General features: G+C 38.7%; 1 protein-coding gene across 1 annotated transcript in view; it reads left to right on the top strand.

Annotated features, from left to right (window-relative positions):
* Positions 1-12,129, top strand: part of LOC122805246 (leucine-rich repeat flightless-interacting protein 2-like) — an 803,415-nt gene that overhangs the window by 246,407 nt on the left and 544,879 nt on the right. The window lies entirely within an intron of this gene.

The following is a 12,129-nucleotide window of genomic DNA, read 5'->3' as shown; positions in this document are numbered from 1 at the left end:
GCAAACTTAATCTTTTACTCCAAAGAATGTTTATGCATTGAGACATTTCAACAAAGAAGATGACATAGAGTTATATCTGATGACTTTCGAAAGGTATGTCTTTCCACAAACTGTAATAAGTATGATCCAGCCAAAATTCTGTCATTCTGGTTACCAGGTAAAGCACTAAAACATATACTTGGTCAAGAAGAAAACTGATTACACTGTTCATAAAAACAACTTAATAAGAAAGAACTTTTAGCCATACTTAAGATAACTTTTGTAGTGCAAGCTATGCAGTTTCATAATCTGAATTATGATGCTGACAAAGACCCTTGATGTATGACTTAAATATAGCTTAAAGATATGTTTAGTACCAAGTTGTAACAGCAAAATGAAAATGTTTGAACTTCTAGCAGTGGAAAGATGCAAGAGAATTGCTTTATATTATGAAAAATTTGACATTGCAAAGTAATGTACAGAACTCTATGAAGTTAGTAAATTTGACAGATTGCTGGAAGCTGAAGACACATTGCTTAAAATTTAATTAAATCTACCATTGCAGTAAGAAATGTGCATGCTTCTGAGTCCATTACAATGACATAACGTCTTTCAGTTGTGGGGGGGGGGGGGGGGGTCACATAGTCATATTCAGTTTTGTTAATATTGATGAAAATGCTAGTAATGGAAATGTGAAAACTGATATGTGTGCTACAACTGAAGCTGTTCCAATAGAATGTTCGAAGGATGAAACTAGGATTACTATGTTAGCTTTATGTCACCTTAGTGCACAAAAGCTGGTGATATATGCTATATTTTTGGGATGAAGAGCAGTTTAAGCTTTAATGGCCACCGGAAGCAAGACTGCCCTTTTCAATGGTTCTTATGGATGTAAGCATAAAATGAATAACAAAGAAAATGTGGAGGTGATATATTTTCACTGGGATCAAAAGAATATATCCTCACACAAATAGTAATTCTGTCAGCTGTATGAAAACATTTGCATCTTATAACTGTTGTTCCTGGCTTGACTCATAATGTCATAATAGGGAAAGATTTCCAGAGTTTTAGGCACTGTGGTACAAATGGGGAGAAAAAACATCTGCAGAAGCTGTATGGCAGACTGATACATATAAGGAGAAAGAGGTAAAGCAACAGCTGAATATGCCCATTAAATAAAAATAGGGCTAGCAGACTAGCGGCACTCTCGAAGAGATAAAAAAATCAAACAAAGGCAAAAAGAATTAAAAGAAAGTTAATAAAAAAACAGAACTCACAAGAGGCATGCTGAGATAGGAGAAAAATCAAAGGATAAGAACATTCATGTTCAGAATTGCCCTTTTTAAGGGAAGATATTGGTGATGGGGGAAGGAAGCTATACCAGAAAGATTAAAAACCTATACTGTAGTGTAACCATTGCAGGTTTTCCAGCTTTCCTGCCAGAAATGAGTACTACTGTTTCACAGCATGGAGAAAAAAGCTGTTTTTGTTAGGAAAACCTAGAAAGATTTCCTGTGTGATTTTGATGTCTTACACTGGCACTCTGTTTTCAGGTAATGGTCTGATATGGCATATGGGTTAGTAATTTGAGTTTGGGATGCTGATGATGCTGATAGTTTCCATTAATAAAAGTGTTAGGAGCTATGTTTCCTTTTGTTCTTCCTTCATTATAATGGATGGAACACATAAAATTACAGTTCTTGTTGGCTTTCAATGTTTATTTTTATATTTTACACATGTACTATTCTCAGAACTGTAAGCAGTAATCCAGATGTGGGCTTTTCGTACAACCTGATGGGGAAGAATGGATTCTATTCTCCTGCTGAATACACATACTTATTTTATAGTGGGCAACTGGGATGATGGATTTAAATGGTCACTGAGTAATGTGGTTCCTAATTGAGACCCTGTGTTGGGATAGTTGTTGTTGTCCATACGTGATGTAAACGCTGGCAATAGGTATTACAAATTTCCTCATTTTTTTAGTCTCCTCATTAATGGTCAATGCTCGCTTAGCTTTAGAGGAGGTATTGCATAATGTTGATGTAGTCAGTAAGTAGTGGCAGATGTCCGAAGACTCCAGTCTGATTGAGAATTTGCAGGCTGTTTTATTGTAACCAAATTAGAAGGGGGATTATAGCTACTGTTTTAGTGTCTGTTAGCATATGCACAGGTTGGTTTCTATACATTCTATTAACAAGTCATATTTTAATGGAAACATGTATGGACACAAGCTTTTTTATTGATGCATGAGGCTGAGCTCATCAAATCTCCATAGATATATATATATATATATATATATATATATATATATATGTGTGTATATATATATATATATATATATATATATATATATATATATATATATATATATATACTGTTATACTGTATACACATCCCTTTTTATTTGAATATAAGGTCACTTCATAAATAGACGAGAAATGAAGGGTTGATATTAATTGGAGGTCATACTCAATTGCTTGTATTTCATCCCTCAATTTCGTGAATCTTATTTACAACACATAATTTGGAAGTTCCATAATACCCCATTTGGGCCTTTGTCCCACTTCTATGTATGGCTTTGTCCAGATTTCTTGCTCTGAGGTTGAGAGGTATGATAAATGTGTCAGGGCCATCGCAGTCAGCCAGAGACATTTCAAATTGTGACATACTTGTTGCGCCCCACTCCCCCATTTAGTGACTCTGGATGTGTCCAAGCAAGGCAAGGAGCAGTTATGCAGTGTAAATGTGCAGACTATCCCCCCATCCAAGGTAGACACAAGTACTACAATGGCTTTTCATCTGTCCTTGATTTTGCAGAATGTTCTGGTTTCGGTCATATTTTTATACTGTTGATTTATGCTTATTATTATTCAGAAAGTGCCTGTTGCTCTGTGTTTAAGTAGCAATGCTTTAACGACTATCTGGTAAGCTTGTCTGAGATTGTAAGATGCAAGTAAATTTTAATAAGCATACTGTTAATGAATTGCCAACATTGAAAGCCTTTCTGTTGTTGCCATGCAGAGAATAGTTACATAACTAGATAACATATAAGCCTTGGGTATTGAAATGTATATGACAGTATTTGTAATAAAGGACAGGATTACATTATTTTAAGAGCTCATTACAGGCTTTACCTGCAAACTAAACAGAATGCCAGTCTATCATGTGTGGTCCATATCCTGTGCAGTAATCCTTTAAGCAACGTATGTTGAACTTGTTTCCTGTTTGCTTTTCATTTTTTACTTTGATCATGTTTTCCCCATGAAACAAGTAGATAGTTGTCAGGCAGCAGGTCTTTTTTGGATAAGAAACATTTTTACAAGTGGGGGTATCACAGAGATTGCTACTTTCAACATGTTACTTGGTACTTTAATAAAGCTGAATATAAATTATAATTAGAACTATAGTTCACAGTAAGACATTCGGTTCAATTCTCAGCTATAGCGTCCTCTGTGTGGAGATGTGCGTGAATGGGCGTACCTTCGTTGAAGGTTGTGCATCAGAGCTGGCAACTCGGCACGTGAAAATCTACTGCCAATCATTAGTGGACCGGAGTTCCGCTGTGACGACCCCTAACTGGGAAAAGCCGAAAGACACAAGTGCAAGGAGAAGTGGTTTGAGTTGAGTGCTGCTTGTTTTTCTTATACTTGATTTTGACTAGCATTCCAGAAATGTATTTAAAAAGTAATTTATTTTTTCATACCTCACAACCTTTTTGTTTCCATCTAGATATTAAGTAAGCTGCCATGCAGCCAATGGATTGAAATATTTTTTCTTCTACACTTTCCTTTTTCTTGACTGGACTCTCAGAATGATGGTTTGGCACCCAGGGCAGCGTATTTAAAGTTACAGCTTTTGTGGTTTTAAGCATAGCTCCTCCCCTTTCTGGTTGACCATGCCCATTCCCATTGACCCCACCCATTCAGCTGTCTCCTGCAGCCCCCCCTTTGATTTGAAGTCACCAGCCGCCACTGGTATATTGTATAAACATATGTACAAGTTCTGCCTGGCTTATGCTGAAAAATTTGTAGGAATGCCTAATTTGGGGTGGCCCTAAGGTAGTTTGCAAGTAGCCCAAGTGTCTGGTGTGTTTAGGTAAGAAGGAGCTATCCTGTGCCTTACATATAGGAGAACCAATCTGCAGCGCTAAGGTTAGTGTGCACCCTCCGACTTATAGTAAAAGTACATACACTGCATTCAAAACACACCCGCCTTAAATATTCTCCCCCATTAAATCATTTACACTTAATTGCATATTATTAAATAAGAAGTCTCCAATTACATTCTAAATGTAATCCATTTGAAATCAACATATCAGATTTGAGTACATAAAGATTCTTTATACAATTTATTTTTTAATAAGGGCACTGTCATATTGCCCCAAATGTTTTCTAAAATTGTTCTCTGTAAACCCCCAACTTCCCTATTATGAGAAGTCTTAAAAGGTTCAGTTGTAAGGCTTTCCTTTTAGCATTTGGGCTTTTAGAACATGTAAGAGACATTACTAACTTTAAATATTATTTTGCTTTCTCCTACATAAAACATTGCGGGGACACTTTAACGCATATATTACGCCCCTAGTCTCGCATTCATATTGTCCTTGTACTGAAAACCTTTTACCATTAATTCTTGAGAAACTTCAAACATAATAACACCCAGAACAACCCCCACAGAGTGTAGTTCCCATTTGTACCATTTCCAGTGGGCTCTAAGCGAAGGGACAACAAGTTTACCATGGGCCAAAACATCTTAAATATTTATTCCTCTCTTGTAGGAAATCCCAGGAATTCTACATAACCATCTCAAAAAATCTTTCAGGGTCATTAAATAGCCCCAGTAAAATGTCACTGACTCGACCAATGATAAAATACATGTAATTTGTTACTTGGTATAATATATTTATCTCCCTCTGTGCAGCTTTTTACCTCACCAACTTGTACACTACTGTTTCTTTTACTAACCATACTCTTCTGCTTAAACATATCCCAACACTTATCCAAAACCTCCTCACTATATGCCCTTTTAATAAACTGCAAAGCCTTTATAATCTTAAAAATTCTCTATAGGGTAAAGCCTGTTAAGTGTGTGGGGGATGGTAACTTCGATCCTGTAAGTACTGAGTTCCATTGACGCACTAAAATTCAGATGGTCACAGTTCACTCCAATCTCCCATTTTTGGGAAAGGACGATTGGATGTGCTCGTTAGATCTGCAGGATGCATACTGTCACATAAAGATGAACAGACTGTCCAGAAGGTAGTTACACTTTTTGCTGGGAGCCAGTCATTACCAATTCAGAGTTCTGCCCTTTGGTCTCACCACAGCCCCCAGGGTGTTCAGCCAAATGTATGGCAGTAGTAGCAACTCGCTTGCAATTGCAAGGATTCTGGACTTTTCCATAATTATTTGGATGACTGCCTTATTACTGCCGTTAACAGGCATCAAGTAATAGCATCAAGGAATCAGGTTCTTCAGACATGATCTTATATGGGGGTAACTGTGAAATACAAATAGTGTCATTTCGAACCTACTCAAAAGTTGGAGTTTATAGGACTGTTCACCAGAAAGTAAATCATAGCTTCAGTGCCCCCTCTTAAGAGTTCAGACTTTAAGAACACAGGTCAGGAAAATAATCTGCAGTACCAAAGTTTCTGACTGCTGGGTACTTCAGGCTCTAGAATCAATGACAGCAGCAATAACTAGTGCTGTTAGCCTTGTTTTACATGAGGATTCTACAGTGGATGCTAGCTATGCAGTGGTCAGTACTTTATTAATCTGCGTCAACCCTGAGTATTACTCAGATTTGCAAGAGACATCTCGTGTGCTGGATTCAATCGGAAAAGATTCTACATGTCCATCTGTTCTTCCTTAGCTCAAGGCCATAGTAACCTGAAACGCTTCCCAGTTAGTATGGGATGGGGGGTTATTACTTGAGGAAGATAGTCCTAGGAACTTGGTCCCCTGAAGAAGCCAGTTTCCATATCAGTGTCGAGGAGATAAGAGCAATGCTTTTAGTGTTGCAGACCTTTCAAGACTCTCTCTGTTTGGGGATGATTGCAGTTCAAACTGACAGAATGTCAGTATTCTGGTACATAAACATGGAGGGACTAAATCTTGTCCCTTTGGTAGAGAAGCACTCCGAGTATGGCAGTGGGTGATCTCATTCAACCGCTTTCTCATCACAATCCACATTCCAGGGAAGTCCAGTGTTACAGCAGACAGGGTGAGCAGGGGCATTATTCTACCTCACGAATGGTCTCTCAACAAGAATGAGGCAGAGATTATTTTTCATCAGTGGAGCCAGCCTTGCTGGAATCTTTGCTGTTCTACCCTAAACAACAAATGCGGCAGCTACTGTGCCCTAATCCATCTAAAAGGGGAGTAGAGGGATGCTCTACTTCATGATTGTCTCCCTGACCTGCTTTATACCTACCCACAAATCCCAGTAATTTCAAAATTCCTGCCGAAAGCTGCCATGTTGAAGAGGAAAGTTATCCTCATTTCACCTTTTTGACGTTGACATATTTGGTTCCCCTTCCTTTGGCCTTACTGCACCCACCGTAGATTCTGGATCTGACTCAAGATCTTCTGTCGCATCCGATGGGCATGACGAATCCACAAATATTGAACCTCAGGCTGACTACCTGACTTCTGCAGTTCCATTAATAGCCAGACAACCTATGCTGTCCTTTCCAGTCCTTCAGATACTTTTGTATTCCCATAAACCATCTACATGTAAACTCTACTCCAGTAAGTGGAAGTAGATTTGCTTCTTGGGCCCGCTAAAGTAATGTTGATCCCTTTTCAGCTCCTTTGCATAGTATCCTTGAATTTTTAGTCTTATTTTTTAAAGAAGGAGCTAGCTCCTCCACAGTGAAGGTCCAGCTAGCAGCAATATCAGATTTTCGCATCGGATTTGATGGTTCTTCTGTTGCCTCACATAGACTATGCAAATTTTTTTACGCTGGTACTCTTATTCTCAAACCTTCTTTTAGGGACCCTTCTCCCCCATGGGACCTTAATCTGCTACTAAAGCAACTTACTCAACCCTCCTTTGAACCTGCAGCTAAATGTGACCTCAAGTATCTTTCCTGGAAAATGTTTTCTAGTAGCTTTTACTTCTGCCAGAAGAATTTCAGAGATTCAGGCCTTGTCTTTGAAACCGCCATACTTGTTGTTTCATAAAGACAAGGGTCACTTAATGAACTCTCACTTCTTTACTCCCTAAAGTGGTTTCAGAGGCTAATATTAATCAATCTATTCATTTGCTGGTATTCTCCCCCATATTTTCTAACAAAGGTGAATACATGTTACATTTATTGGATGTTCTCAGGTAGTTATCTTTTTACCTGCAGAGGACAGAAAATATCAGGAAGACTGACCAGTTATTTGTGTCCGTGCTATTACAAATTGGATATGATCTCCATGGGCAGAGCATCATTTGGCTCAGTGATGCTCAGGGATATCCTTCCTTGAGTCCACCTGGGGATTTAGGTAGCTGGGAACTCTCATAAGTTTAGCCAAGAATGAAAACTTGATATCAGATGAAGAAGTTATGTACTCGGCATGATGTGTCTGTGTTGTCCATTTTCATTGTTTCTCAACTCTGTCCACCAACCCTCTGCCTTAAAAACCCCTAGAAGAGTGAGTGTTTTTAAGTATGCCACTTCTTTGGTACATAGCTCATGATACATTCTCCTTTCTCTGTAGTTGCAATATTTCTTTCTGCTGCTCTTAGCAAACAAGATCTGAGGTACTGGATCTGTCAGGAACTGGTAAAAGGGGCTGATTCCTCTGGGCGCCATCTTGTTTTCTCTCCCCTTGTGCGTGGCTGCTGCTGGAAGCGGTGGTGAGTAGGTTAGGGCTGTGCAGAGCTATCCACCTCGTTTAGCTAGCCCAATTTTAACTACATTGATATGTTTCCTCAGAGGATCCTAATGTTGCCTGTGGATAGTGCTGGCTGCTAGTACTGGAGGGTTTATTGATGGTAATGTTGGTCGCTAGTGCTTGGGAACTTAGGTAGCTAGTTTTTATCTGCATACTCTTATTTCTTGGTTGTTCGCATGTTTGCTTATTAATAGTGTTGGTCGCTAGTATTTGGGGGCTTGTGTAGCTTAATTTCACCTACTTTTATATGTTTTCTAGTGCTAGTAACTGTCGCATGTGATTGTGTTGCTTGCCAGTGTCTGGGGACTTGTGCACCTTGTTTTAGGGGCATTTACATGTTCGCTCACTTGTAGTACCTGTCGCTAATTGGTAATGCTGGTCGCAGATGCTTTGCGACTGAAGTAACTATTGTGATATGTTTACAATTATTTGCTTGGTAGTATTTGCTGTTGGTAGTTGATAGTGTTGGTCGCTAAGACTTAGGGATTTGCTTAAATAGTTTACAGCTTGCACCTGTTTATTTTTTGGCTGTGACTAGCTGTTGGTAGTTGATAGTGTTAATAGTTTACAGCTTGCACCTGTATATTTTTTGGCTGTAACTACTGTCGCTTCTAATATATTGTCTTTTATATGTTGGTGGAGGGCTTTGAGTGCTATACAGTTGTGTTTAATTTCCTAGACCATTGTGTTGGGAATACTGATTCCACGTGCTGGGGAATCTCTAGTTGAGTATATAAAACCCCGCGCTTTTGCTGCATGGCTGGATGACTCCAGTGATTTCCTTGCCTATGCCTGCTAGACTGTTTTTGGTTATCTGGTAGCTCTATTCAGTGGTCAGGGACATAGTTCCGACTTATTTTGTCTATTGTAGCCGTTTCTAAGTTGTTTTTTCAGATTGGTGAACTTTTGGCCTCTCTTTTGGCAACATCGTTTTTGTCATTCCCTTGGACTTCTGAATATATGCATTTGCAGCCTTTCAGTGTTCTCTTGGACGGGGCTGTAATTTATAAATATAACTCATTTCTCCTATGTATTCATAATTTTTTAATGAGGGTATCCGCCCGTGAAGTACTGCACAGTGTAGTGTAAATGCAACCACTCTCAAGTATTAAGCGTGTTGTTGATTACTGCTGAGATATAGGGACTTTAATCAGCTCATAGCTGCTTAATTTTGTATCCTATGGATTTCTATCTTTGCTGTTTTTAAGCTGCCTAGTGGTCTGTACCTTGACATGCATAAACTTATTGTATTGTAATATAACTGCTTTTATTTGGACTAGCCTAATTACCTAATTGTAATTTGTAACCTAACTGTTTTTTTTTTCTTTTCTCTATCTCTTTCTAGCTGGTTTAGGGTTAATTATTCCCCTCTCAACTTCAGAAAAGTGCTCCGCGTGGACTCATAAAACTGCAACTTCCATCCTCCACTACCTGCCTGGGTTGTTTCCCCTGGGTTCACTCTGTTAACTGGCTTTTATAACCTGGAGTAACCCTCACCAAAGTTATACTGTATGTTTCATTGATATTTGTTCTTTTTTAATAGTGACATTGATGTTTTTCCTGGGTTTTCTCCCCTGATATAGAAACTAGACTTCTGCCAGTCTTCATCAGCAGCCACCCCCCCCCCGATTGCTAGACTGCTTGATTCCCTAACTATATCTTCTCTCATCTGTTGATTAAAATATATACTGCACTAAACCTAAAGCCATCTTTGACTCTAGTACTCTCTACTTACCCCTTCCCCTACCTAAAGTACTGTCTCTATTTATCCCTAGCCTCTATTCATAGTTCTCACACCTCATGCTTATAGTATCTCTCCTGCCTGACTCTTATTCCTTTTAGTTCTTCTGGTCTTTACCAATCTGCTATTGCTAGTTCTCTCTGTCCCTGTGCTCTTCGTTAATATCTTCGCTACTCTCCTGCCTCCCTTGTAACTTTTCAGGGAACTGTTTCTCCTGAGCTTAACCTACTCTTTGTCCTCCTACTACTAGTTAACCTACCTATCTCCCTGTATCCAGACCCTCTCTCCTAGGATAGCTTCTTTCTGATTGTTCTCCACTCCTCTCCCCTGCTCTCTCACTAATGTGTCTGCCTCCGCCTCCCTCCCTACCCCCAATTCCCACCCACCCCCATGGGTCCTCAACTTATACCTCACTAAACACCCCTATCCTCTCAACCAATCTCCTTCCAACAAACTAGACCTCCCCTCATCTTTACCGCTCTTCCTCCACTCTATATTATCATATCGTCCCACCTTTTGACACCTAACCACAACTCTATTCCTTAAAATCTACTATACCTTATCTCTTCCATCCTTCTCCCTCATAGCACTCTAATAACCTAACGATATTACATCCTTTCTACTTTCTATCTAATACTTACTCATTTCCTATCTTACACTGACTATTCACCTTCCTCAATTCCTATACACTTACTCTCCTTGTATCCCTTCTTCATACAGTATTACTGTGCTATCTCTACCTAACTATTCTTTCTAAACAACCTACCATAGGCCCTCATCTCCTCACTATAATGTCTCTAACTTTAAAACCCTTTCTCATCTATGCTCTACTCTCCATTATTACTCTAGCCTCTCTTTCTTTATCATACCATATCACCTCATTGCAATTTAAAACTTTCTATGAACAAAACCTTCACATAAAGCAAACTTTACCATCATCTACCTTTAGCTCCCTTAAACATAGTAACATTACCTGTTCTTCCAACTATTTACTGCCAAAATATCATAGGGTTTCTCACATTACCCCCAACTCTAACAAAAGATTTCTTAATATTTGTCTCAAACTGCTTAAAGTACTATCAACTCCCCATCAGCTACTCCTCTTACATGGTGACATTCATCCTAATCCTGGTCCTTCTACCATTAACAATCATAACCAAAACTTTAACTCTTCTCCTCTTCTTGCATCAGGTACTAGAACTAAAAATTCCCTTCTAATAGCTCATATTAACATCAGAAGTTTGAATAACAAAATCCACCATTTACATGCACTCCTTCACTTGCATTCATTTGATATATTATGTATAACAGAAACATGGCTAAAACCCTCCACTCTAGACCATGAAATCACCCCTCCTGGCTACAACATACTTAGAAATGACCGTATAAAGAAGAAAGGTGGCGGTATAGCCATTATTTATAAATCAAACCTACAAGTTACCCAATTTAATGACGTTCCATTAACAAGCCCTAAATCAGAAATCTTATCAATCAAACTACAGATAAACAATAATAAAGCAATCTATCTAATATGTATGTACCTTCCCCCTGGCAACAACACCCAAACGCTAGAAAGCCTACTTAGTTCCCTGTCCAGTCAACTACCCCAAGAAACCATAATACTTGGTGACTTCAACATTGATTGGAAAACCTGTGCAGACCATCAACCTACTAACCATATTAATCTCCATGGTTACTCTCAATTAATAACAACTACAACTAGAACACATAAACCAAATAAGAAAGAAACAATTCTGGACTGGATTCTAATTAATAATGCCCACACTTACTATACTGCAGGTACACTTCCTGATAGTATTAGTGATCACACACTTACATATGTGATCAGACAAAAACTGAATATTCCTAATATGCATAAACTTAAAAGATGCCGCTCAAAAAAAATTTTTCAACCCTGATAACTTCCTTACGGAATTACAGGCATGTGACTGGTCACCTTTATCGCACCTAGAACTCAATGAAGCAGTTTCCTTCTTTAACACAAAATTTCTGCAAATCCTGGACTATCATGCTCCATTCCACTCTATTAGGATAAAAGCCAAAACTGCCCCTTGGCTTACTAAGCAAACTAAAGAAAAAATGATCCTTAGAAATAAAACCTGGTCCAAATGGAAAGCTACCAAATCCCCATCTGACCATCTCCTCTATAAACAGTTAAGAAATTCTACCAAAAAAGACACTCTTAGAGACAAAAAGGAATTTTATCTCCGCCTTCAACAAACTACACAAAATACCCCTCAAAAATTTTGGTCAGGTATAAATAACCTTCTTAAACCAGGACATTCTACTACTCCTACCCCCTCAGGATTTAACCCTAATACCTCTACTCTGATCCCAAATGCCTTTAATAACTACTTTACAGAAGCCATTCTAACACTAGCAAACTCTCTACCAACACCTACTCCATCCTCACCTGACACCTCCCCATCCTCTACTAATCGCTTTCAAATCCAACCTGTGTCTTCTTCTAGCATATATAAGCTTCTCTCAAAACTAAAA

The sequence above is a fragment of the Protopterus annectens genome, chromosome 6.part1 (genome assembly GCF_019279795.1).
Source record: "Protopterus annectens isolate FY-2018-M chromosome 6.part1, PAN1.0, whole genome shotgun sequence".
Lineage (NCBI taxonomy): Eukaryota > Metazoa > Chordata > Ceratodontiformes > Protopteridae > Protopterus > Protopterus annectens.
The sequence above is the reverse complement of the archived record's forward strand: the minus strand, read 5'-3'. Positions and strand labels throughout refer to the sequence as shown.